This window comes from Microtus oregoni, unplaced genomic scaffold (genome assembly GCF_018167655.1).
Source record: "Microtus oregoni isolate MIOR12 unplaced genomic scaffold, Mior012 000060F_001, whole genome shotgun sequence".
Classification (NCBI taxonomy): domain Eukaryota; kingdom Metazoa; phylum Chordata; class Mammalia; order Rodentia; family Cricetidae; genus Microtus; species Microtus oregoni.
In genome coordinates, this window is record NW_024543836.1 from 1,425,597 (window position 1) to 1,452,521 (window position 26,925).

The 26,925-nt window shown below is 45.4% G+C and overlaps 1 protein-coding gene across 11 annotated transcripts in view; it reads left to right on the forward strand.

Annotated features, from left to right (window-relative positions):
• Positions 1-17,466: 17,466 nt before the first annotated feature.
• Positions 17,467-26,925, forward strand: part of LOC121439069 (oxysterol-binding protein-related protein 6) — a 157,077-nt gene continuing 147,618 nt past the window's right edge. For 4 of the 11 annotated variants that reach the window (XM_041639550.1, XM_041639554.1, XM_041639555.1 and 1 more), the window contains exon 1: positions 17,479-17,753. The gene's annotated coding sequence lies outside the window, so the exon portion shown is untranslated. Of the gene's footprint in view, positions 17,754-26,925 lie in introns of all 11 variants that reach the window. The other 7 variants (XM_041639549.1, XM_041639551.1, XM_041639552.1 and 4 more) reach the window with 3 other exon arrangements.

Genomic DNA, 26,925 nt, shown 5'->3' on the forward strand with positions numbered 1-26,925 from the left:
CCCACCTGTGTTTGAGAATTTGCATGAAGCTGAATTTAAAAGCAATGGACTAATTTTAGTAATGGGAATTTCAAGCCCTCCCGACATGGACTTGTGTGAAATAGTTCTTACTGGTCACTCTTCTGAAAATCTGCAGTGAAGCAACAAGTGGGTGAAGGAAAATCTTAAGATTGCAGCCAGGACTTGTGCTAGGAAAGACTGTAGCTGTTAAAAGAATTGGAACCCTTAAAGAGAAGCCCCTGACTGTACTGTGTACTATCACAGGAAAGATGCCCTCAGGGCAAGATCCCACCCAGCTAATGCTCCAATTCTGGGGTGTGTGTGTGTGTGTGGTAGGGGTGGGGGGCAGGAGTGGTGTGTATGTGTGCATACGCGCTAGTGGGAGGGGGTAGGTGTAATGTATGTGTGTGTGTGGTAGGGGTGGGGTGCGTGTGTGTGTGTGGTAGGGGTGACATTAAAGGTTTCACTGCTCGCAGAAAACAATAAATAGGGAATGTTTTCACCCTCTCAGAAAGGCTGCTACCACTGTGGCCGGAATAAGTCAGGGTTCACCCCAAGTGCTCAGCCAAACTTGGCAGGTGTGGGTTTCCGGAGACAAAGAAGCAAGGGCCATGGATTCTTCCTCGGCATTCTCAGCCGCCGAGACTAGGCGCTGTACACACGGGCCTGGAAGTTAATGTTTCTCCAGGTCATAAACCCACCTCTGCAGACTTGGAGCTGGGACCTCAGATGAGAAAGAAGATGGGCCTTTGTCTTTCCGGGTCTGGGTTACCTCACTTGATATATTTTTTTTTCCATTTTTTTTATTGAGAAAAGGAGAAAAAAAAAAAAAAACAAGCTTCCACCTCCTCCCAGCCTCCCATTTCCCAACCCCTCCTCCCACCCTTCTCCCCCTCCCCCCACTCCTCTCCCCATCCCTCTCCAGTCCAAAGAGCAGTCAGGGTTCCCTGCCCTGTGGTAAGTCCTAGGTCCTCCCCCTCTCCATCCATTTCTAGGAAGGTGAACATCCAAACTGGCTAGGCTCCCACAAAGCCAGCACATTATGTAGGTTCAAAACCCCGTGCCATTGTCCTTGGCTTCTCATCAGCCCTCATTGTTCGCCATGCTCAGAGAGTCCAGTTTTATCCCATGCTTTTTCAGTCACAGTCCAGCTGGCCTTGGTGCATTTACCTGCAAGTTTCTTGATTCCATCTTTCTTTACAGCTGAATGATATTCCACAGTGTATACGTCACACATTTTCATTATCCCTTTGTCAGTTGAAGGACATTTAGGCTGCTTCAGCTTCCAAGCTATTATGAATAGAGCAGCAGTGAGCGTGGCTGAGCAAGTGTCTGGAATAGGATGCCGAGTTCTTGGGGCATATGCCAAGGAGCGGGATCACTGGGTCGTAAGGGAGATGGAGTTTTAGCTTTTGGAGAAGTCACACTGATTGCCAGAGTGGCTACACCAGTTGGCAATGTGGTGGATAGGGATTTCTCAACAAGTTCCCTAAGTGATTCTGATAGGCAGCCTTTGGTTTTTCAGTTTGCAACATTCAATTCTAAACAATTTCTATATGTTGATCTTTGGTTTAGATTGCTGAAGAACACTAAGAAGTTATGTTTTCTAACATAAAATTTTTTTGAAAATTGAGGATCTCCTTTTCCTCAGCTTAGTGTCAGTAAATATGAATTGCAATAAGAAACTGATATGTATAAATATAAGAAGTCGTATGTAGTGGTATAGCCTCACTCAGGCAGGATTTCTTACATATGTGGTTAAGTTCTATTAAAAGTCTTAGCAGGTTCACCCCATCCCAGCATCAGAAAAAGAAACTTAGAGTTGTTTTTACACGATTTTAGAAAAAAGGGGAAAGATAACATTCCTCGTTTGATAACAAGTTCCATTGTAGTGTCTGGAAGTCTAATAAGTGGATTGTATCATTTCCTTTTCTAGAAGGAGTAACTCAGGAGCACATGGACCCCAGGAACTAAAGGTATGGTGTGGCTAGAGAGTCCTACAGAAGTGTCGGGGGAAAATGGGAAGCTGCAGTTCTCTCCCTGCCGGGCTCCCACTGTGAGCTGAGCAGAGGTGATTGACGGCCCGCATTTGCTCCTGAGGATGAGAAACGAACATGCTCGGAGAAAATGCATGTGTGCTTTGAAAACGCACGGTCCCTGCCAGTCCCTCTGAGCAGCTGCCCCAGAAAAGGGAATTCTGAGGTCACCCAGTAGGAACCGAAGGCTGCATGTCAAGGTCTCTGTGACCTAGCAGAGATGCAGGTTGACCAGGGCCACAACAGAGCAGCGTTTGTAAAAACTGCCTACCTGACCATACCGCTGCAGGCTCGGGAGAAGGAAGACTTGAGGGGTTATTTTAAGAAAATGATTGTGTTTGAGATATGAAACTCTGTGACAAGGTAAGTACTGCTGCCCACAAAAACGGGGGAAATACTGAGCACAGACAATGGAAGTGACTATTCACAGACACCCCGCAGAGTTGGTGTTCTGTGAATTCCCTGCCGTTGTAAGCAGTGTGCAGCTAACCGATTTTCTCATGTAGAACCTGCACATCGGGCATAGCCTCCAGCAGCTGAGTCAGATTGTTAGGGTGTTTGTTCTCTTGTGTTTATTTTTTAATGCTGTAAAATGAATTAAAGTTGTATACTTCAGTCATTTACCAACTTATTCCAAGGTGTGATTTATCAAAATATAACCTTTTTTTAACCTTTTATCTTAAAAATAAATCCTGCTAGCCGGGCGGTGGTGGCGCACGCCTTTAATCCCAGCACTCGGGAGGCAGAGGCAGGCGGATCTCTGTGAGTTCGAGGCCAGCCTGGTCTACAAGAGCTAGTTCCAGGACAGGAACCAAAAGCTACGGAGAAACCCTGTCTCGAAAAATCAAAAAAAAAAAAAAAAAAAAAAAAAAAAAAAAAAAAATCCTGCTGTGTTCAGCTGTGGTGCTAGAAAGTAGCGTTCCCAGTCTTATTGTGGGTCAGAAAGGCTTCTTTCTTTATCATGCTAGTAAACGGTTCACCAAAGAATAGAGGGCTATGTGGCATTTGGGGGACGCGGAAGAAAAACAAGTCACAATCTCTAGCTGATAGGATCGACGTCAGGAAGAGTCTAAGGCAGTGCAGCGTGCACTGGGTGGTTGACCTGCATTGGCAAGTAACACGGTTCCACCAACATGTCAGAAAGAGCTGGAAGCAGCCTCCGCTCTCAATATGAATGCTCTCTGAGGGTTCCCCCACCTCAGGTACCATCTCGGCTGGAGTCTCCCTTGGAAATCCTGTTGTGTCACTTCTATCGTAATTCTGGGCTTCCAGGCAATAAAGGTTCCGTGTGAGATGTTTGATGTAATCGGGTTTCTCACCCAACCAGGGTTTCCCCTGTAGTAAACTCCAAAGAAGGCTCCCACAGTAAAGGGTCACAGTTGCTGCCCTGCCATGCCCCTGCCATCCTGAGAGACATGTGGTGTGCCCACCGCAGTGCCTGGCCTCTGCCCAACAGCTCAGCCTTTTAGAGCTTGCTGATGTCGGAATCTTCCGGTGACCTCAAGAGCAGGTCTCACGGACAGTACCACACTCCTTCTTGGTCCTGTTTTCCCATCTCTTACAAATAGATGATAATTAGCAATGTAGACACAAGCACTGCCATCCTGTGCTCCTCCCAGTGGGCCAGGAAACGCTCAGTACAAACAAAACCAAGTTCCTGTCAAGCAGAGAAAGTTGGTGATAGTGGAAACCAGAAGGAATCTCTGCTGCGTCGGGCAGGAAAGGACGAGACCTCCAAGTGACTCAGTCAGATGTACATGTCAGCAGCTCGTCACTGAAACATGTCACTGTTGTGTGACGATGTGTGTGTGAGAAGGCCATGCTTGTCCTTTGGGATACCTGTTGAGAATTCCAGGACAGAAAGAGCAAAGCCCCAGCTACAGAGCCAAATCCACCAAGAACGGAGGCTATGAAGTCTTTTTCAGGGGCTGGCTTCTGCATCTGTGCTTAAACACTCGTCTGGGATATGAGGCCCTAAATCAACCCCTAGGATTTCAAAAATAAGTTACAGCAATAAAAAATTGCTTTTCAGAGGCTGGAGGAATGACTCAGCCATTAAGAGCATTGTCTGCTCTTTCAAAGGTCCTGAGTTCAATTCCCAGCAACCACATGGTGGCTCACAACCATCTGTAATGAGGTCTGATGCCCTCTTCTTGCCTGCAGGCATACATGCAGACAGAACACTGGAAATAAATATTTTAAAAAATCTTTAAAAGATTGCTTTTCAGAATGATACGAAGTGCGGATGAGCCTCAAAGGAAGACGGAAGTGGGTGCTACCCTTCGGAGCTATCTTTATCAGTAGACTGCTTAATAACTTTCCATCGAAGGGGTTCTAACCCTAATCACCAGGAAAAATAAGCTCTAAAACACCCTCAGGCCCTTGGTGCTTCCATGTATCCAGCCACTAGAGGAGGATAGTGAATTTGTAATCCATGCACCCAAGGCGAGTTTGAGGCCAGGCTGAGCTGCATCCGCAAAAACAACAGAAAACCCCCTCTACTGGTTTCAGTGAGAGGAACAGTATGGCCAGGAAACTGATTGCAGATTGATTTCTTGATTAATAGATATTCCCACCGAAGATAAGAAATTGCCAGAAGTCTGAGGTAGAGTCACACCGTACAGACCAGACTGTCCTTCAGCTTAGATCCTCCATCCCAGTCCACCCACTGTTGGAGTCATTGGTGCTGTTACCATGCATGCCCTCTTACCAGTTTTAGGAGAATTCCTGGTGATGGAAGGCCAAAGCTGGGCCTTGCGGTTCATGCCTCTGATCACAGAGGAAGTGACAATTGTCAATGAAGAGATTTAAAACCCTCTGAGAGATGGGCCTTTGGGCATGCCAGCAGGAGATTATCTTAATCAGGTTCATTGTTGCAGGAAGACCCGCCCACTGTGGGTGGCACCCCTGCCTGCTTTGAGCTCCTGGTCTGTGTAAGGGGGAAAGTGAGCTGGGCAAAGCGTTCATTCCTCTCCAGACCGGTGGATGGAATGTGACCAGTTGCCTCAAGCTCTTGGCGACTTCTCCATCGTGATGTTCTACCTCAAACTGTGAGATAAACTAAACCCTTTCTTCCTGAAGTGGGTTCCGTCGCACCAGCAGGAGAGTAACTAATACAGAGTGTGATTCTCAACCAGCTCACCCCAGGGGCCCAGAGCAGGAACGGCCATCTGAGGGAAAGGTTCACTGTGATAACCAAGACTAGAGGGCAGAGCCCCTCGGATGAGCACGTCTTTCCTTCATGGTGTCTCTGCATATCCCATTGGTGAGAGCCTGGGCCACAGCTGGGCCCAAAGACTGGGTGAAGTGTTTACTGCCTTCTGTGGGAAGGACGCTAAAGTCGCAGTGGTAAATGTTGTGAGTACAGGGGTGAGAAGAACATTAGCCAGCTATTGATAACACTCTCGGCGGGTGGTGTTATGGTTGCCAGGTGATTCTGTCCTCCTGAGGCTTATACCATAGTGTCAGTGAGCAGCAGCAGCAGTCTGGGCTCTCCATGTCCAGCAGACCTGTCCTGGTGGTTTTTTGGTTTTGTTTTTTTATTGTTTTTTATTCTTATTTTTTTTGTCACATGATACGAGCTAGAGTTATCTGGGAAAAGAAACCCTCAATTGAGAACTACCATTAGATTGGCCTGTAAGCAAGTCTATGGGGCATTGTCTTGATCAATGATTGATGTGGGAGGGCCCAGTTCGCTGTGGATGGTACCACCTTTGGGCAGGTGTCCTGGGTTGTATAAAAAAGCAGGATGAGTGAGCCGTGAAGAAGAAGCCAGAAAGCAGCCGTCCACCATGGCTCCTGCGTCTGCTCCTGCTTGCGTTCCTGCACTGACATCCCTCAAAGATCAGGATGTGTGGGCCACATAAACCCTCCCCTCCCTATGGTCAGCATCTTATCACAGCAATAGAAAGCTAAGACAAGGACTATTGTTGGGTGCATTTTCTGACCCTGGCTCTCCTGTCTTATTGAATACAACCATACCCACTATGTTTTTAATTTTACTTTAATTCATTATCTATTATAGCCATTAGTTTGGGTCAGAGGGATACCTTTGAGCCAGGAACTTAACACTGTGACTCAAAGTCAAATCATGTATGGAAGATGCCTTTTATTTCCTGTCGTCTTTTAAATAAAAATTTTTATATCTCTGGGTATTAAAAATGTGCCCTAAATTTAATGTATTACACAAAATTGGTTTCTTGAAAGGCCAATAAAAATATTTCCGTTTAATGCATTTTAATAGGACTTAATACATCACTGTCCTTTAAGAAGCTTGAAAGGGAAGAAACCGGTTCTTTTTAAGGCTTCCTCTGCTCACAACACTCCCAAAGCATGATGGAAGGAAAATAATGAATTTGTTGGCACCAGCAAGATGGGGTAGCTTTTGCTACTCCCCTAAATCATCCATGTAAGCAATCAGCTTCTCTGTTTATACATCACTGGGAGTTCTCTTATTATATGTCCTTGGGGAAATATCTTGGGAAAAGCTAGTCTTTGTAACCATTTCTATTTGAAAAATTGCCATAAATCCTGCATAAGCAGATTCAATCATTTATTGCAGAAATAATGAGGTCTAATTCTTAATGACACATGTTAGCCCTGTTGTACTTGCTAACTTCTATTTTTAGCAGATCATGGGCAATGAAAATCAATGTTTTTGGTTAAGGAAATTGTATTTGTAGCAATGTGAGATTAAAGTTCTGCCTAACTAAGTAGCTATGGATATGATCAAAGATTTTAACAACCTCTTTCAAGTTATTTTAGTATGATATTACTTACTGGTATGCTGTTTCAGTTACATAAATATGAATTGGTCAGTCTTACCATATAAACACCCCTCTTTTTTAATCTTTTCCTACTGAGATAAAATATAAGTTGGTCCATTTCATGCCATTTGATACCATGTCAAGGTGATAGGGAAATGTTCCACCAATCCAAGTGTCACGGTGTTCTGTGCAAGGGAGCAGCCCCCCCACACACACACATTGTCACAGTGTGCTGTGCAAGGAAACGCCCCCCACATTGTCACAGTGTGCTGTGCAAGGGAGCGGCCCCCCTACATTGTCACGGTGTGCTGTGCAAGGGAGCGCCCCCCCCACATTGTCACGGTGTGCTGTGATTTCTGTCACCAGGACAAATTTCATCCAATTGCAGACCCCAGAAGCTTAACGTTTAAAATAATAGTTAGCCTTAGTTCTTTAAAATATTACTTCTATTTTAAAATTGGACATTTACTCTATTTTATGGAATGAAGTGTTACCGGGTTCTAGAATAAAAATTAAATCTGAATGTAATTTTAGTGCTCAGGGGGCTGAGGCAGGAGGATTCAAAGCCAGCCTGGGCTTCAAAGTGCCAGGACAACCTGGGCTAAAATGCAAGACCCAGTCTTAATCTTATTCCATAAAACTATTAATAAAAAATGAATCTGGGGCTCAAGCCGATGGCCCTATCACAAGTTAGCCAGGGTCTCTGCCACTGCACCGCACCCTGGGTTCTGGGATTTTTTGTTTGAGATTATAGTATAATTACTTCCCTTTCTCCCTCAACACCCAAAAAATCTCAACACTCCCAAAGAGCACCTGTTTCCACTCTTTTTCAAATTTATGACCTCTTATTTTACTAATTGTTATTGCCTGCAGTTATATTCCATGATATATCATGCTCAGTCCATACGTTGTTACTTGTATGCATGCTTTCAGGGCTGGCAGTTTCAGTCCCTGGCTTTTTTTGGAGGGTGGGTGAGTTTGAAGAAAGGGTCTCACTGTGTAGTGCTGATTGTACTGGAACTCCCTCTGTAGACCGGGCTGGCCTTGAACTCGAAGATTCTCCTGCTTTATCCTCCAGAGTGCTGGGATTAAGGGTGTACTCCACTAAACCTGGCTTGGTTTCAACTACTGGATTTTTGAGACAGGATCCTACTATGTGTCTTAGCCTTAACATGAAACTTGTTATGTATTCCAGGCTAGCCTCAAGTTCTCGGTCCCTCTGCATCAACCTCCCAAGTCCTGGGACTAGAGGTATGTGCAGCAAAGCACACACAATATATATAACACATCAATAACATGCTCTTGCATTTTCTTTCTGAATCAGCTTTTAGGTTCTTTTGTTAATAAGGACCAAGCATTTGGAGGGAATCAGGGAAGGTCCATAGGTTCCAAATCTGTGCCTTTCTGACCATTCTTTCCAACCCTCCAGTCTTCCAGAAGTTTAAACTCTTATCTTAAGACCTTTATCATTTGTCTTGGGGGTGGGCATATTATAAAACTTGAGAGCATTACTTTCCAATTAAAAGAAAGCTTCTTTTCTTCAGGACTTGATGGCTCAGCAGCTAGGAGACTGCTCTTTTACAGGACATCATTCAGATTCAGGCTCCGTCCATGTCCCACATGGTGTCCTGTCCCCCCCCAGTGACAGTGACAGGCATCTATAATTCTACTCCCAGGACTCTACCACCCTCTCCTGGCCTCTGTGGTTACTGCATGCATGTGGTATACACACATGCAGCAAAACACTCATATACATAATATTATTATAATAATAATATTAATAATAAATTTAAAATATTTAGTTAGTGATTTAGAGCAGGGTCTTTCTATGTGATCCAGGCTGGTCATGAACCTTTTTATGTTTTATTTATGTATTTATATGGGTATTTATTTACTTATTTATTTGAGACAGAATTTTGCTGTGTAGAACAGGCTGACCTTGAACTCAGATCCATTTGCTTCTGTCTTTCAAGTTCTGAGACTAAAGGTGTATGCCATCACACCAGGCTTAGCCTTGAACTCTTGATCCTTCCTTCTCAGTCTTGGGAATTAGGGATTGTAAGTGTGTGCAGAACTCCTAGTTCTGGGGAATCAGAATAACAAATTCAAGAGACTACTGAAAACAAAGAAGTCTTTAAAAAAACAAAACATGTTATTTCTTTATTGATTCTTTGGGAATTTCACATCATGCACCCTATTTCCTCTCACCTCCTGGACCCCCCATATCATCCCCTCACCCCTGCAGTACCCCCCAAAAGGAAATTTTTTTTGAACCAAAACAAAACAAAGCAAACAAACAAAGACAGTTTTTTAAATATCACATTCTGCAGAAAGGGACGCCAACGTGGAGACAATGCACAGATGGCTAGTATGCTGATTTGGTACAAGACAGTGACTTTAAACGCTGAAACATATTGATAAATTCCTGTTCCCCTTTTCCATAAGACAGGACTGGCTCCATTCTCAAATTCCCATCCTGTTGGTTTCAGATACAAAACTGTTAGTGTGAATGAGGATGCTTCCCATTGGCTCATGTGCTTGCATGCTCTGTTCCAGTTGGTGGAACTGTTTGGGAAGGATTGGGAGGTGTGGCCTTGTTAGAGGAGTTATGCTGCAGATGTCACGGTTTCCCAGTTTCTCTCTCTGCCTCCTAAGATGTAGGCTCTCAGCTGTCCCTACCAATATGGCTGTGCTCTGTCGTTTTGGGTTCTGGGCCTCTGAAACCATAAGCTCCACATTAAACATTTTCTTCTATAAATTGCCCTGGTCATGGGGTTTTGTCACAGCAAAGGAAGAGCAACTAAGACAAAGTCTCATCTTGTGAATAATTAGGGCTTGAGATTGCCCCCTCTTCCTGATCCTGGGCTCAATCACATAGCAGACTCTAACTTTCCAATTTTCAGGGTTCTGGAATAATCAGGTGCAGCCACCAGCTAGGGCAAAGAGGAGCCTATGGCCCCCTGCATCTCTGTGACTGAGGAACTCTAAGCATACCTCCTAGCAAAAATGAACTATAGCAATGTGTTTCTTACATGGCATATAGGATGGTTTAAAATAGACTTGAATATTCTCAGGAATGGAGGAATGGAGGCACGGGACTGTAATCCCACCATCCAGGAGACTGGGTAAAGAGAGTTGTGTAAGTTCAGGCCAGCCTGGGTTGTTCGGATAAGATCTCATCTCAACACAACAAAAACAAAACATGGGGGGAATAATGGAAGAAAAAGAAAAAAATCTCGGGTGGCACAAGGTATGGCTCACTGGTAGACCATTTGACCCTGTGTAGGTGATGCCCTGATTTGAGCCTCAGCACCACACAAAAAACAAAACAAAACAAAACCTTAAATGCATTACCATTCTCTTCCTCTATTTGTCTTTTTAGTTTAGTTTGAAACAAGGTCAGGCTGGCCTGAAATGTGTTCTATGGTTGGGCTATAGCTGTGTGCCACATACTGGCTTTTCAATAAATTCATCTATAAAGTGAGCTCCACGTCACAACTGGACCACAGGAATAGAAGCCTTTAAACAATTGCTATGAGACCCAACCAACCCAAAATCTGGTTAAACTCTGGAGGCAACCAGCGTGAGCCTGTGATGCTTGTTGTTCGTTAAGCATTGGGAGGTGGGTATGTTTTAAACTGAGACTCATTCTTTGAGGTCAGCTGCCCTAAATGAAAGGGATTTGAAAAGAGACTTGCTCATCTGATTTCGTTCTTTAAAATGTGACCTCTGGGAATCAACTAAGGCATCTCACCACACCCCTATATGGCCCACTCAGCTAAATCATCTCGCCCCACCCCTACATGGCCCACTCAGCTAAATCATCTCACCACACCCCTACATAGCCCACTCCTTCCAGTAGGAGTAATGACTTTAGAGAGAGTCACGGGGAAAGAGGTCTGACTCGCCGCAGGAGTACAGCATTTACTGTTAAGCTAATGTGCTCATAGAGAAGGCTCACCTCTGCAACACCATTGTGGACCGGGAACTGTAGAGTTCTTGGGGTTCAGAATGGTCTCTATGACTGAGCCAAGAGCAAGGCACTGGGTTTAGTCCCCACCCCAAACCAAAGCAAAGCAAAGCAAACAAAGAAAACAACACTTGGGGAGTGGAGGAGGAGGTCCAAGAGTGTCTGTCTGTGTTGAGGACTTCATAGCAGGCCTCTGTCAAGAACAGAAAGAACACTGAGTCCTTGTTTTCTCGGCTTATCTGGAGGAAGGCGGGCTGGTCTAAGGAGAACTTAGAATACAGTGACAAGGGAAATAAGAATCTGGCCTCTAGGCTGAGGAAGTGTGTTATAAATCTCATTTGATTGTTAGTCTCCAGGGAAGGAAGGGTGTGTGTGTGTGTGTGTGTGTGTGTGTGTGTGTGTGTCTGTGTGTGTCTGTGTGTGTCATGGTCACCCTCAGGTATTGGCATCTCTGTCCGTCACTAGTACTACCTGGACAGAAAGGAGAAAGGAGAAGGGCCACCATTTCTTCTCATCATCCTAGTGAACAATAGAATTTTGGGATCCCACCTGAGACATCAGGGGTTATAGGGGAAGCTAGGGTCCCCCTCTTGGGGTTCTTAGCCTCATTAATAAAGTATTTTTTTGAGAATGGACTCAAACAGAAGCTCAAGAACAATTTTTTTAGCATTTAAAAGAAAAGCCCCCCCCCCACACACACACAGGATAGATGTTACTCTCAACAGCTCTCTGGAGAATGGAGCCGAGAAGTAGGGGGTGGGGCAAGCTGTGTGAGCCTACATGGAGGTCAGACATATGCCCAACCAGCATCCACATGGCAGGTCGCAAGGCTTTAGAGAAAGAGTTAGGAGGGCCAAAAATATTGGGAAATCCCACATGTTAAGGAAAACATGCTTAGGAAAGGGGTGGAAAGAAGAAAGAACTTACTTTCCCAAATAGTTCAGAAAAGCCAGTAGACTTGCAAAGCTGTGGCCGACCGATTAGGTACTGCCCTAGGAATGGAGATTCTGGGCAGGAAAATTAAAACATCAGTTGTCAAAACATTAGTCATTCCATCCATCTTGACAGCATGACTTAAGGTGAGTTCTCCTTCCGGGGAGTGGTCTCTGAGCCAAAATGATTGACCTGGTCCAACGGGAAATGTCAGTTCGCCCGGAGATTCTATACTCTTGACCAGGGAACTTTTTCTACTCTCATCTAATGACAATAAGTCTCATTGATAAGTCATTCAAAGACCAGCGTGACCTAATCCATCAGATATCCAGCCCATCAGAAAAACCAAATTTGCGGCACCTGCCTAAAACATCGTTAATGCTATTACTCCTTACCGTAGCCTCCTGGAACCTTGTCCCTGGACTCAAGAGCCCTCTTTCTGACCCCATGCATGCTTCGGTACCTGCCCATTTCAACCCTCCAACTAGGGTCGCTCTGCCGAGACACGAGTCAAATAATCTCACTCCTCTGAATGAAGTCCTGTGGGCTGTGGCATCTCACAGTAAATTCAGAGTCCTCCCAGTGGCTTACAAGTCCTCCGTGCTTTGTCCCATTGTCCATTCCTCCATCCAGTATGTCTACAGGGCAGACTGGGATGGGACTGGGAGCCTCCAGGTGACCGACCTCATCTCTTTAACGCCTGTGTTCAATTGTCACCTTCTCAGGACAGCCCTGATTCATTATTTTTTATCAACTGCTTATTTGACAATCCTTTTCCATCCCCGTCAATATGCTCTACTTCCTCCCCTTATTAGCTATGAGTTTCTGATTTATTGCATCATTTATTCATCTGTCGAGTCAATTGCTTATTGTCTCACTCTGCTAAAAGGTAAGCTCCATCAGGGCACATGGTTTTTTTTTTCTTCCTCATATTAACTCCATTTTTATAATAGTACCTAATTTGTGCAACCCATTCAAAAATACTTATTGAATTAAATCAATTGCTTCTCAACCTTCCTAATGCTGTGACCTTTTAATACAGTTCCTCATGTTGTGGTGACCCATGACCATAAAATTATTTTCATTGCTACTTCGCAACTGTAATTTTGCTACTGAGTCGTAATGTAAACATCTGCTATGCAGGATATCTGATAGGCTACCCCTATGAAAGGGTTGTTTCACTCCTAAAGGGGTTGAGACCCACAGGTTGAGAACTACTGAACTAACTAAGAGAACACATAGCTACTATGGTCCCCAGCCTTGACCAGGACAAGTTAACCTGTTTCTGTACACTCAACGGTACCTCAGTTCTTTACCCTTTTAGACACTGAGTTAGGGCGGTCTGAGCAAATGGCTCACGCTGAAGTGGAGACAGTGGAATTCTCTAGGCTGGATCACCAAGTCCCTTGGGAGGATAATGCAAGGCCACGTGGCCGGGTTAGATTTCCGTGCTCACCAGAAAACACTCAGGTTCTTGATGGCAGTCTTCTTGGGGAGAATCGTTACACAAGCGTGATAGTATGTGAGATTTAGGGGAAGCTGTACTTCTGCTGGGGGTATGTGTGCACATGCAAAGCCACCATCAAATCTGTCCAGCAGGCTGGAAGAAAGGCTAGAGAAAGGCTCCCTGCAACCGGAAGTACTAGGGAACACTGCAGCCCTCAAGAACTCATTGTTTCAAAGAAACTCATGTTTCCTTTGCTTTTCTAACTATGCCCCTTAATATTGTAAAAATCATGAATTTGGGTTTTATATTTATTTATTTATTTATTTTGAAGAAGGCTTTCTTATTTTATTTATTTATTTATTATATATACAGTGTTTTGTCTATCTGTATGCTTGCTGGCCAGAAGAGGGCACCTGATCTCATTACAGATGGCTGTGAGCCACCATGTGGTTGCTGGGAATTGAACTCAGGACCTCTGGAAGAGCAGTCAGTGATCTTAACCTCTGAGCCACCTCTCCAGCCCTGAATTTGGGTTTTAAAATTATATTTTTGGAGCTGGGCGGTGGTGGCACACGCCTTTAATCCCAGCACTCGGGAGGCAGAGGCAGGCGGATTTCTGTGAGTTCGAGGCCAGCCTGGTCTACAAAGGGAGTTCCAGGACAGGCTCCAAAGCTACAGAGAAACCCTGTCTCGAAAAACCAAAAAAAAAAAATATATATTTTTGGGTTTGAGAGATGGATCAGCAGTTAGGATTGTGTACTGGTCTTGCAGAGGACTCAAATTCTGTCCCAGCACCCACATTATAGTGCCTCAAACTTCCTGAAACTCCAGCTTCATGGTGGATCTAATGGCTCTGGCCTTCATTGTAACTGTATTCACATGCGCATTCCTCCAAATACACACCCCTGCACACATGCACACACACGCGTGCTCACACACACAATATAATCACATTTATTTATTTATTTATTTCATGTGGTTCCCCCTGAGGGATGTGTGGGCACATGAATGCCATGCACGCATGTGGAAGTCGGAGGACAACTTTATGGACGTTGGTTTTCTCATTATGTGGGTCTCAGGACAAACTCGGGTCATCCGGTTTGGTGGGTGGCAAGTGTCTTTACCCACACTTTGCTAGCTTTGATACATCTGTTGTAAAGACCACTTTCTAGTTAGGCGGTGGTGGCACACGCCTTTAATCCCAGCACTTGGGAGGCAGAGGCAGGCGAATCTCTTGAGTTTCTGGCTTGGCCTACAGAGTAAGTTCCAAGACAACCAGGGCTACACAGTGAAACCCTGTCTCAAGAAGCCAAAAGAAACAGCAAACAAAAAGCTCACTTTCTTAAAAGTAAATTTAAAAGGGAATTCTCATTTATATGTTTAAATTTGCATCAAAATGAGAAACTCAGAATTTGTCAACAGCTGGGAGAAGATACTGGTCAGAATTTTCCAATTGATGTTTGATTTATTTTCTATTCTGGAAGCCAAAATGATGTCCCACCAAATGTAAAATAATTGTTCACTTTGATTATGTAAGTGATTTACTAACACAGGCTAATTTACTAATAATTGCTGAATAATTATATGGTGTCAAAGCTGAATCTTCTCTGTGAACCAATACAATGTCAAACAATGGATAATTTTGCCTCTTGTTTAAAGCACAGTTAGAGTGGCAAGCCCTGTTTCTCCTTGCTTCTCAACAGCTATTTGTCATAATTGCTCCCATTGCAAGATGGAGGCACCTCAGCTCTGGCTTGAGATCCTTGCAAACAGGGTGTCACTGGGGTTTCAGCAACAGGGAGTATGTCTGGAATGAGGGAATTTATCATGGGAGGGGTCATCTTCACATTTATGGGAGATGAAGAAGTGTAAAAGAGGAGTCGAAGGACTGGAGACCACATAGGTAAGGGAGTCCAAACTGGCTGGGAAATCAGACACCTGCACACATCCTGCTGCTATCGAGGGGCCAGTGAAGGGACCAGGGGCCACTGCAGACATCCCCAGAAAGCTTGGGCATCCTGTGACTGCCACCTCTGGTGAGTCTCTATGAAGTCTGTTAGCTGGCTTGTGATCCTTCCATGGACCACACCCTGAAAGGGGAGGAGCGAGGGCAGAAACTCTCATCCATCTTTTTAATCCATTGCAAACGGCATTAATCAATGATGACTTGAGATGTAGTGTCCATTGTGTTGTTTTTGCCTCTGAAATATCCGACAGCCCTATACTTCTGCCCATATTGACAAGTAGACTTGTAAGCACCCAGGAAAAGAGATCTGTCACTTGAAGAACAGTTCAGCCCAAATACAGCATTCTGACGTCAAAGCATGGGATTTCTTTCTCCGGCACACTCCAAAAGGGCCAGATAATTCACTAGCCAAACAGCTGGGCCAGTCTCAGCTTCAAGGCTCTCTTCCGGATTTCCTCACACACGAGGCCTAGGGGTTGTATCTTTCAGGGAAGCCTTAGCAAGCACATCAGCCTTCAAGCAAACCCAAGCCAAAATAGCACGCAATAAAAGCCTTCAATGGAAGTGGACGTGTGAGCTGGATGACCGATGGTGGGGATGGTGTTGATTCACAGAGGCTCGGTTCATTTGCATGTAATGGAATTACAGGATTAATAGCACTGGGGGTTTAAGAACATCCTTATCCTTCTTCACAGAAAACGTCCCTCTCTGAAACAAATAAAGGGGTGGATTCCGGGAGTAGAGGTCCTTTTAGCTAATGTCCGACTTGTGGCCTAAGCTCCAGTGAGAATATACATGTAAAGAAAGTGCTACTCCCTGACACTTTCCAGAGCAAGAGCACTGCCATGGCTGGAGAATGGTGAAAAACCCGTTCCTCATAGGTGCACATCTCTGCCAGTCTGAACTTTGTAAATACTGGGATCCACAGAGTGGAAGAAACTGCCTTGAAATGCGGCTCTGTGCACATCCAGCCCGCTTTAACCCACCTGTTGTCCGAGATGGATGGGGTAGTGCCGTGACAGCTTATTTGACCATTAGTCAGCAGGACAGGCAGGAGACGTTTCTGATGGATAAAATTTGTTTGCCCAAATAATGCAATGGAAGAGGATGGCAAACACGCATGCTTTCTGATGAGTAACTGTAAGGTGTGGGTTTTGGTAACTCCCCAAGTCCCCTGATAGTGTATGATTTGCCGATAGGGGTTATGGGAACATTTTTGAGAGGACATCGTTAGCTGAAGACTGGGAGTTCTCTTGTCTCCCATGCTCTGGTATTTTTCGTGTATTATGCCTGTGTCTGCGTGTGAAAGCTGTTTGAATAGAGTTTCGGCCACTGGGACTGGTGGAAAAGGGGGCTATGTTGGAGTAAAGTTTGGCAACCTAATGGCTCCCTTGGGGAGACTGTCTCCACACGGAGGAAACTCGGGGGGAGACTGCCATGTGTCACAAGGTCCAGCATTTGTTATTTTATGGCAGTTGTTACTCAAGATGGAAAAAGTTAATCCCAAAAATGAGACTGGAGATACAAGAGCAATTATCTGTAGACAAGAGTGCACATAGCTACATTGTATCAGCACAACTGGGAAATGCCATCACTACTATCCCAGTAGGGGGCAAGATCTTCAGGGCACCATCCCCCTTTAAAGGGCTTTCCCTCTCCTGCCCCATCCAATTCAGAACAGCTAGAGCCTCTAATAGTCCCCGTTTGGCCCAGTTCTCTGGCTTTGTCCCCTTGAAGTTGTTGATGACAGAAATGTCTTGATACGGGAACATTCTTCAATTATCCCTTTACAGAAGAAACGTCTGTGCAAATATTTAAACTACCTCGTCCCTCCGTGCAAATTTGCCTTTAGATCAATCTGGTCTTGGACGCATGCCAGGAATAGTTTAAGCATGGAAGTTTCTAGGTGGGAAGGGTGTACTGCACCGACACTGCGGGGCTTTGCCAGGGGCTTGGAGCCTTTGGTCCTTCCTTCCACACACTCCGATTGTCCCTCTGGGACTGGGAGTTCGCGGGACAGTCGGCACATAGTGTTTGTTTATAGAACGAGGCCTCAGAAGGGCGCCGGGGGCCAGAGGCTTGGTCTTACTGAGCCGAGGCCGCCAGGCTGCGGTTCCCGGGTGAAGCCCTTTCCCACCGCTCCCTGGCCTGAATGCCGCAGTCTTTCCCGGCCTCTCCTCTCCAGCCCAGGACTCGCACCACTGCTGGACTGGACTCGCGGGAGGATCGCCCGTCCTGAGCAGGTTCTGCCGGGTGACTAATCTCTGTACCCCTCGGGTTCACGACGACGCCTGCCCAGGACCAGACAGACACTGGAGCCCGCCAGGAGCGGGTGCGGTGGGCACGCTGCTGGACAACCCCGGGCCCGCGGGATCGATCTGGGCTGGCGGGTGAACAGGAGCCGGGGGGCGGGGAGCCCGGAGCGCCGCCCCGCCAGCGCGCCCCGCCCGTGGGAGAGGAGGGGCTGCGGCGCGGAGGACCACTGGAGGCGCCGCGCGGCCGCCGCTGTCCGCTCTGGAGACCGCAGCTCGGCGCAGGCGGCGCCGGTCCCTGCGCCTCCGGAGCCTCCGCCAGCCAGCGCGCCGAGCGGATAGCACGGGCCATCTCCCACGGCGACCTTCCGCTCGCCCTGCAGGTAAGCGTCTCTCGGCCTCGGGGTGGATACCCCGCGCCAGCCGCGCGACCCAGGGGCATTGTGCGCGTCCGGAGGGCCGAGGACCCTGGCGATAAGCTGGTGGGCAGCCGCAGCCCCAGGCCCCCGGAGACATCGCGGACCCCAGAGGCTCCCAAGCTGGGTAGCGCGGAAGCAGAGGAGGCCGAATAGGTCCCCGGTGCGGCCAGAGTGGGAGGGGGTACGGTGTCACTGTCCCTGCTCGCCGCCCGCCCTCCGTTCCCGCGGCTGCCCGGGAATTCGGCTTCCTGGTACACACGCATCCTCCCCGCCCCCCGCGCGCATCTCTGCACCCCCTGTGCCCGCACCCTCAGGCCGGCTGGCTGGGAATGGAAGTAGGGGCCGGGAGGACTGATGTAATTGTCGGCGGAGAACCGAACCGGTGCGGGTGAGAGTGCCCGCGCCCGCGCGAGCTGACGCCTACGTTGCACCTTTCAGGGAATCCGGGGAGCCGCGGGCAGTGGCCGGGCAAGTTGTGCAGCGGGTTTGGTTGTGCGCGTGCACTGCGGACTGCCCTCGTGGGCGCTCCTGGCTAACCCAGGCTAGCGTCCCTGCAGCCCTCCCTGCAGCCTGCGTCCACGCTCACGGCCCTAGCTACCTTCTCCGGTTCAGATCGGGACAGGGTTTGCATTGCAGGCAGGACGTGCTTCCCCTGCGTCGAGCTTGGAGCTGCCCGCAAATCGAGTCGCCGGGGACGCTTGGGGGAGGAGGAATGGGAAACCTGGGGAGGAAGCTGCGGAGAACTAATGGCACCCGCAGATTTATAAAAACCTCTTCTGTCTGCATACGCACCGCAAGCCACGTTTTAAGCTGCTTTGGAAAGTTATGGGCAGATACTGATTTTGTTTCGATTCTGTGATCTATCTACCTGGAAGGTTGGTGAAACTAGAGACCTAAAGCTGGGGGGAAGCATTACATAATGGACATGAAGCAAATGACAGAAACTAAGCGGATTTACCCGTTTGCCAAATTATTTCTCGCTACTGGACAGAAAGTCCTATAAGGCTTTTTGAAAATAATTTCCATTTTGGAGTCATTGGGCAAGATTTAATAAATCATACATTATATTTGATTGCAGTTTCTCCTGATTAACAAAATATATTTTGAACATCTTTTCTTAAATTGAAAAATTGCGTATTGATTGGTAGCTATGATACAGAGTTAAGAAATGTATTCTTCAAAGGAAATTAAATTTTTCACTTTAAGACTATTAAACTTTGCTTTCCTCTATTTTAGTTTTAAATATATATCTATAGATTTCCCTTCTGTGCCCCCATCCCCCTTTGCTTTGAGGCATTTCCGCAGCTTTGGATACTGCGAGTTCACGATGTTGATATTCCTATCTAGTGTTACAGCATTGCAGGTGCAAAGACCAATAATAAATGAATCAGAAGACCTCGCGGTAACTCTGGGAACGAGCAGGTTCCCAAGGTCGAAGGGAAGATGCTGTGTAACTCAGCTATAATCACCTACAGAGAATGTGCATGCCTCATTGGGTTACAAGGAAGGCCCTGATTGGTGGAATTATTCCTGGTATTGACTTCCTGATTTAGTATATTTTACCCAAGTAAATATTTTTTAAAGTTATCAGGATATGTTGAAATGTAAAACGTTTACTTTTTACCAACCCTAAAACCTCTTGCTTTTGGCCAGATTTTCAGTTGTTGTGATGGGAACTTATACATTCAGTGGCTGGATTGCTTTTGGGGAGACTGCTTTTTTAAATGGTGATGAGTTATCAGTTGTATCTTGCTTTTAGTATCTTGTAGTTCTGTTGGATTCCACAAGATCGTGTAACAGATGTTGTCTTATCTCTAATTGAACCTCATATGAATTTTACTCTTCCTTATGTTAATATTACTCCAGTAAGAAACAGAGTTTGCCGGGCGGTGGTGGCAGCGGCAGCAGTGCACGCCTTTAATCCCAGCACTCTGTGAGTTCGAGGCCAGCCTGGTCTGCAGAGCGAGTTCCAGAACAGCCAAGGTTACACAGAGAAACCCTGTCTCCCCCCACCTCCACCCCCCGCCCAAAACAAGTCTGTCCAAGAAGAAATGTTGTTGGTGAGAAGTTTGTTGGAGTGCTATCGATGACTCACTTGAAACTAAAGTGGACGAAAGTTTAATGTGCTCACTCATGAAGTTATGAAGACTAGGGAGATTTCGTTTTATTACGCTGCTTGGTTAACTAGGATCCTGTGATCATTCAGTTGATAATTTCTCAGCAAGTCCTATTCTGTTGAAGACACTAGTCTGCGTTCTGTGGGAGATATAAAGGATTCCCCTGCCCTCATGAATAATTTTTTTTTTTGTTTACTGAAAGAAGAAATTTTTTTTGTTGTTTCCTGAAAAGGTTAAGTAATATACTTTAAAGTCCTGGACAAAAGAGTTTTCTGTTTCTGTTTTTGTCTTTTTGAATTCGCTCCCTTGACTCTGTGTCGCCGTGCTGTGTGTAGCTAATTGACTCTCACTGCTGTGCAATATTCCATCTGTGCCATGTAACTGTGTTTGTCTGATCTGTAGCCAGTGGCCCCTTTCTTTTGCATTAAAAAAAATTGCACTATTTCTCCTGAGGTATGCGTGTAAATGTTTCTCCTGGGCAGATGCCAAGGGATAGGATTGCTGGGTTGTAGACTGGTGAGTGTCTGAATTCCTAAATATCATCATATTGTATCCCAAGACTGCTGTGCTAGCTTACCTGGGGAAGTCAGGGAGACAAGCTAATGGATAAGCAACTGCAAAAACAAACAACAACAAAGCCAACCAACCAAAAACATAAAAAAAACAAACCAAGAAACAACAACAACAACAAAAAAAAACAAAACAGTTTTTACATACATATTCTGACACACACTGTTTTCTTTTCTTTTCTTTCTTTTTAAAGAAAAGCAGTGATGAACATTAAGCTTCCTCCCAAGCCTAATGTTCATCACTGGTTCAGCGGGTAAAGGCCTGTTGCAAATCTGATGACCTGAATTTTATCTACAGCATCCACGTGGAAGGAAAAGAACTGCTCCCATAGGATGGCCTTTGACCTCTCTACTCAAGCTGTGCCGCACGTGCCTATAAACAGATGAACAAACAATTAAAATGTTTAGAAAGGGGTGTGGTTGTCTTTTAGGAGGATCAGGGAGGTGACTACAGGCTACACACAGTGATCTTACGTAGGTATGGTGATGAATTCATACAAAATCATTATATTTTTAAAAGGCAAAGCAGAGGATCTTGGAAGAACCGATGATGGTATTTTAAAATTCTCAGGGAAAAGAAAACAAGGTTAGTAGAGCTGTCACACAGCAGGCTCCTGTGTCAAGGCCCAGATGTCACTTGAAGGACAAGAAGCTGTCCCTTTGTATAAGCACGAATTGCCAAGAGTTGGCGTAGGACATTGGCGGGAAGCATGGGCAGGAAGTGGTCCCACTGGGAAGAGGACCATGTAGAACTATGGAGATGTATGGCCATGGAGGAGGGAGACGTTGACAGTTTTCCAATAGTGAAATACTCCAGATGCCCAGGGGATGATGGGTAGAAGTTAGGAAGAGAGGTTCAGGGCAGGAACCCTGGCTGTCTGAGAGTTCTCAAGTATGGAGAAAATGAAAAAGGGTTCATGTTAAATCACTGAAAAGGTGATCTGGGGCTTGTGACCTTAGATCAGTCAGAGATATTTGGCTAAAGAAACTGGTGGGGTTTCAGATGTCGAGTTCGGAGTTAGTAGATGTCACACACATGAACACATGACCTAAGAGCTCTGAGGAGTGGTGAGGACCCTCGGCACTGAAGGATGGCACCCCCTGAGGTATCTGAGAAGATGTGGGAAGGTCAGTGACAGTGACAGAGGACTCGTTTGTATTGTGTGTCTGCTAACGTAAATGCAGTAAATTCACTAAGATTGCGTGATATGTCAGGATGGACGGTGACATTGATTCAGAGTCGAGAGAGCCCTGGGCTTACGTGACAAGCACTAGACTATAGGAAGGACCAGCCACCCAGTGTGTAAGGCGAGGGTGGGGCTTGTACTGCACACCTGGAGTGAGGATGCTAATAACTACCTCACAAGGTCCCCGATAATGTAGTAGGCTCAGAAATAGGAACCTTTAGGTTTGCTTTCCTACTATTCCTCATTGAATATTACCAAGCGCACACACACGCATGTATTTTTTTCTCATTATACCTCCTTGACAAATATACAGCCGCCCTCTGGAGTTCTGTCATAAGAGTGTTGCTTTGTTCTCCTTTGGAGACAAGGTTACCAGCTTTTGATTTAGTCCTTTGTTCTGTTTTGTTTTGACAGGTTCTCTCTGTAAAGTTCAGTTTGGTCTTGAACTAACGTGGCCCAAGCTGACCTCAGACTCAAGATCCTTCTGCTCCAGCTGTAGGAATATTAAGGTTATAGCCATTTCTAGACTGGGCGTTCTACTTATGAGGCTATTTTGGGATAAGATATAATGTCACTTTGGCTGCATGTCACTGTGACAAACACTATAAACAAAAAGCCTCTTAGGGAGGAAAGAGTTGGTGTGGATTCCACTTCTAAGGCACAGCCCATTGCAGAATAGGAGCTAAGCAGGGGCTTGAAGCAGAAAACACGGAGAAGCGCTGTGTGCTAGTGCGCTGTATGCTAGCTCACTCACATGGTTGAGCTCTGCTCAGCTTTCTTATATAGCCCAGGGATGGTGCTGCCTGCAGTGGGCTGGCCCCTGAAGCATCCATTAGCGATCAAGACAGTCCTCCACAGGCATAGCCACAGACCAATCTGACCTCGGTAGTTCCTCAGTTGAGGCTTTTGCAAGTTGACAATTAAAACTAGCTGGGACGCTTGCCTTTTGATGTTGTTTTCAAATATACGAAGCAAATATTCAAGCAGTAGAAATAGTCGTGTTTTTGTTGATGCCTGAATGACTCACTCTAAGTTGGCTCCTAGATGTTCAAGCTCACAGGGCTGTAAGCAGTGTCTCTGAGGGAGGCAGGGCGTTAGCTGGTTAGGCAGAGTGCTTGCCTGCCCTGCACACGCAGAGTTTGACTTTTAGTGGAGCTAAAGGTAAAGCCAAACCAAAGGAAACACACACTCAAAAGCCATTCTATCAGTGCCTCCCGTTTTCCAGGTTAGGAAAAGGAGGCCCCACACTTAACTCCGTGAGGCTTAGCCCAGCACAGAATGCCAAGAGAAGGTCCGGCAAGTAATTTAATTTTAGTAGTGGGGACAGGAAATAAAGCTTGTCCCTTAATTAAGGAACCTTAAGGATAGAAGAGTAAGAAAGTGAGTCAGGGTTAAGATTTTAACCCTTCTTGTGATATATATTCATGTATTTATTTCTTTATTTTTAAAATTATTTATTTATTTATTATGTATACAACATTCTGTCAGTGTGTATGCCTGCAGGCCAGAAGAGGGCACCAGACCCCACTACAGATGGTTGTGGTTGCTGGGAATTGAACTCCAGACCTTTGGAAGAGCAGGCAATGCTCTTAACCTCTGAGCCATCTCTCCAGCCCCTCATGTATTTATTTATATATTTCCTCTCTGTCTTTCTTCCTTTTTCTCTTTTCTGACCAGAAAATGAAAAATGCGAGTATATAGTTTTTAGTGTTTACTCCATTTTTAAAAGTTTTATTTTTGTTTATGTGTATGAGTGCATTGCATTCATGCATGTATACGTACCCCAGAAAAGCCATGGGATCCCCTGAAGCTGGAGTTATGGATGGTTGTTAGTTGTCACATGGGTGTTGAGAACCAAGCCAGGGTCCTCTGCACGAGCAGCAAGTGCTCCTAACCACTAAGCCAACTCTCCAGCTCCAAGAGTTTGCTTTTTGGACAACCATCGTCCCATCTTTTGTTCAGTAGTGGGAGAGCAGAGCAGAAAGTTAGGTTCTCTTGTGTTGACTGTTCTGTCTCATTTCCTTGGCATCCTCCTTCTTTATGTCAGTGTGCACAGGGGCCGGGCATGGGACCTTAGCATCTAGGTTTTGCCACCCTTTCTGTGGCCTTGAGACAGACCTGTTCACCTTTTGAAACCTGTTAGAGGATGGAGAATTACACCCATTTATTTTTAGAATCCACCCCTCGAAGTCAAACCAAAAATAAACTTGGCCTCAATTTCTAGTGGTAGGTGCTACTTCACATGCCCTAAACTAGTTTTATTGAATTATTTGTATTGTGGTGCTGGAGAAAGCACCCAGGACCTTGTATGTTAGGTAAGTGCTCTACCACTGAGCTACATGCTCAACTCCTTCTTCTACATTTGAAGAAGCTACTCGGATGCTCTAATACATAACACCGTTCTATCCCATATAGTACATGTATTAGCTACCTAAGTATCTAAAAGAACATTAAAGTAAACATATTTCATTGTGTGTTATTTCTGGAGATGAGAGTTGAGAGTCTGGGTTTATTTTAAATTATGACCATATTTTTGCTTTCTGTTTATCCATAGCAGCTAGACACGCTTTTGCATATTCTCACCCCATCAGGCAGCACAACTGAGCAGTGTTGATCGCATAATTTCCCAAGAATAGAGAGAGTGGCACGATTGAATGGCATGTGGATTGTGGAAAGACATTAATGTATTCTTTTTGATCCCAGTAAATTTACAACTGAGGCAAGAGCTACAGAAGGGGGGGGGGGGAGAGCAGTCTGCAAGCGAAGCAAATGTAGGGCTCATGTCAAAGTCCCTTAGGAACACAGGGGAAGAGGACAGTGTTGACTCCAAGACTAGCAGGTAATGTAGCAGAAGGTCAGCAGAAGGGGATGGAGGTAGCTGCGACCTCACCTGTTTCTCAGGATGTGCCAATGGGGAAATAAAAGTATAGACCTCAGAGGATGAAGGTCAGGTCTTTTGGAAACCACCTGGCTCTCCATTAAAGTAAAATCTTTAAATACCTTGGAGACTGTAAAAGAAATAACATTATGAAAAGAAACAGATGTAGCTTCGTGTGAGGGACGGTCACCAGTCTAACAGGCAGAAGATAAGATGTATCATATAAGAGGCTGCTCACAGCATTCCTCATGGCCAAGGAGCTCTCATGTGTCAAGAAGAGAAAATGACTCATAACCTAAAGAAAAGGGCAAAGGAAATGAGGAAACCATTCATTTCACAGAAAATAATTAGAAGTGGCACTTATAAATACAAAATCACGCTTTCTTCATTAGGGGAGAAATTCAAGCTTCCCTTATTTAATTTCTTGTATCGGCAAAAATCATGACATTTACTACATTATGGTGGCAAGGCTTTCAGAAACCAGTGAGCATCATGCATTGTGGCTGGGTGGACAGAATGACAGGTGCAGCATCCAGGGACAGCGTCACTGGCGTTTCCACCCTAGTTAAACGTGTGCTCTGTGGACCTCAACGGGTTGCTCTATTGCTACACTTGGCAGGATGAGCTTGCATACAGCATTGATTAAGGAAAAGTGTATAGGAAGTTATTATCCTGAACTGGTTAAGCTGGGCATCGTGGTGCACGCCTTTAGTCCCAGCACTTGGGAGGCAGAGGCAGGCAGATTTCTGTGAACTCAAGGCTAGCCTGATCTAAAAACCTAATTCCAGGACAGCCAGGGCTCTGTTACCCAGAGAAACCCTGTCTTGAGAAACCGAATTAACCAAGCAAACAAAAAACTGATAAATAGTTTGGGGCAGAAACAAAATTAAGCAAGATCACCTGACACAATGCTGTATGCAGAGATCTCTAGGCTAGAATAACAGAAACAGAGCAAGGCACAGGTTAGAAGATGACCTGTGTCACATACGAATTCAAGGCACTTTGTCTTGCAACTGTAAGGCTGTCCCATAAAAAACGAAAACTATAATTGCCTCTTGGGAAGAAAACATGGGGCTGGGGAGAACATGGAGGGACACGTATTTTCTTCCTGTGTGCCCTGTTCTTCCTTTTAGATTGTTAAGTACAAGAATGTATTGTCTTTCAACTGATCCAAACATTCTAGAGGATCGTTTGCGCTGATCAGTTTTGTTGCGTAGCTGTCCGCAATGGGATTTTTGTTAGTGTGCATTGATTACACATAGTGATAGGCTTAATAAAGATATTTTTGTTCATGTACATCATGTATTTTGACCATATTCACCCTCTCATACCTTCTTACCTCCTGCCCTCATACTATTTTCTCATTTCCCCCAAATAGACCCTCTTCTAACTTATGTCATACACACACACACACTCACGCATGCACGCATGCACACACATACACACACATGTACATAGAAGTTTCTGTCCACCCAGTTCTGCAGCCGTTCTGTCCCAAAGAAACACATAGAGGCTTATATTAATTATAAACTGTTTGGCCTGTTATCTCAGGCTTACTATTAATTAGCTCTTACAACTTAAATTAACCCATAATTTTTATCTTTGTTTAATCACATGGCTTGGTACCTTTTCTCAGTAAGACAGTTTCATCTTGCTTCCTCTGTGTCTGACTGGTGTCTGACTCTCTGCCTTTCCTCTTCCCAGAATTCTCTTAGTCTGGTTGCCCCACCTATACTTTTTGCCTAGGTTACTGGCCAATCAGTGTTTTATTACACCAATAATCTTTACAGTGTACAAATACATCCCCCCCCCACACACAAAGACCCAATGCTTTATATATGAAGTTTAAAAATAGAGGATGAGAGAAAGCTTGCAGTATTTGTGTATTTATCTTTCTGGCTCTGGCTTATCTTGTTTGCTCTTAGGATCTGCAGATGTATCCATGGTCTTGCAGGTGGTATCATTCCGACCTCCCTTAGACTGGGCAAACCTCTGCGGTGTATACATGTTTCTCTGTCTGTTCATCTGGTAGTGACTAAGGCTGGTTTCAGAGCTTGGCTGTTGAGTACTGCTACAGAAAATTTTTAAAAAGTGCATGTGCAGGTGTCTGCACGGCACGCTGACTTAGTTTCTCTGGGTGTGTTGGCCAGGAGTGATATCGTATGGTAGTTCTATATTTGGTTGTTTTGAAGAACCATATGCTAGCCAAGATCATAAAAAAAACCCAACTGTGTGTAGTATATGGGTGTGTACAGATTTTCGTGTGTGGGCCGAACATGCATTTGTTTGCATGTGTGGAGATCACAGGTGGATGTTAAGTGTTTGCCCCTGTCATTGTCCACCTTATTTAATATGAGGCAGAGTCTGTCACTGAACCTGGAGCTC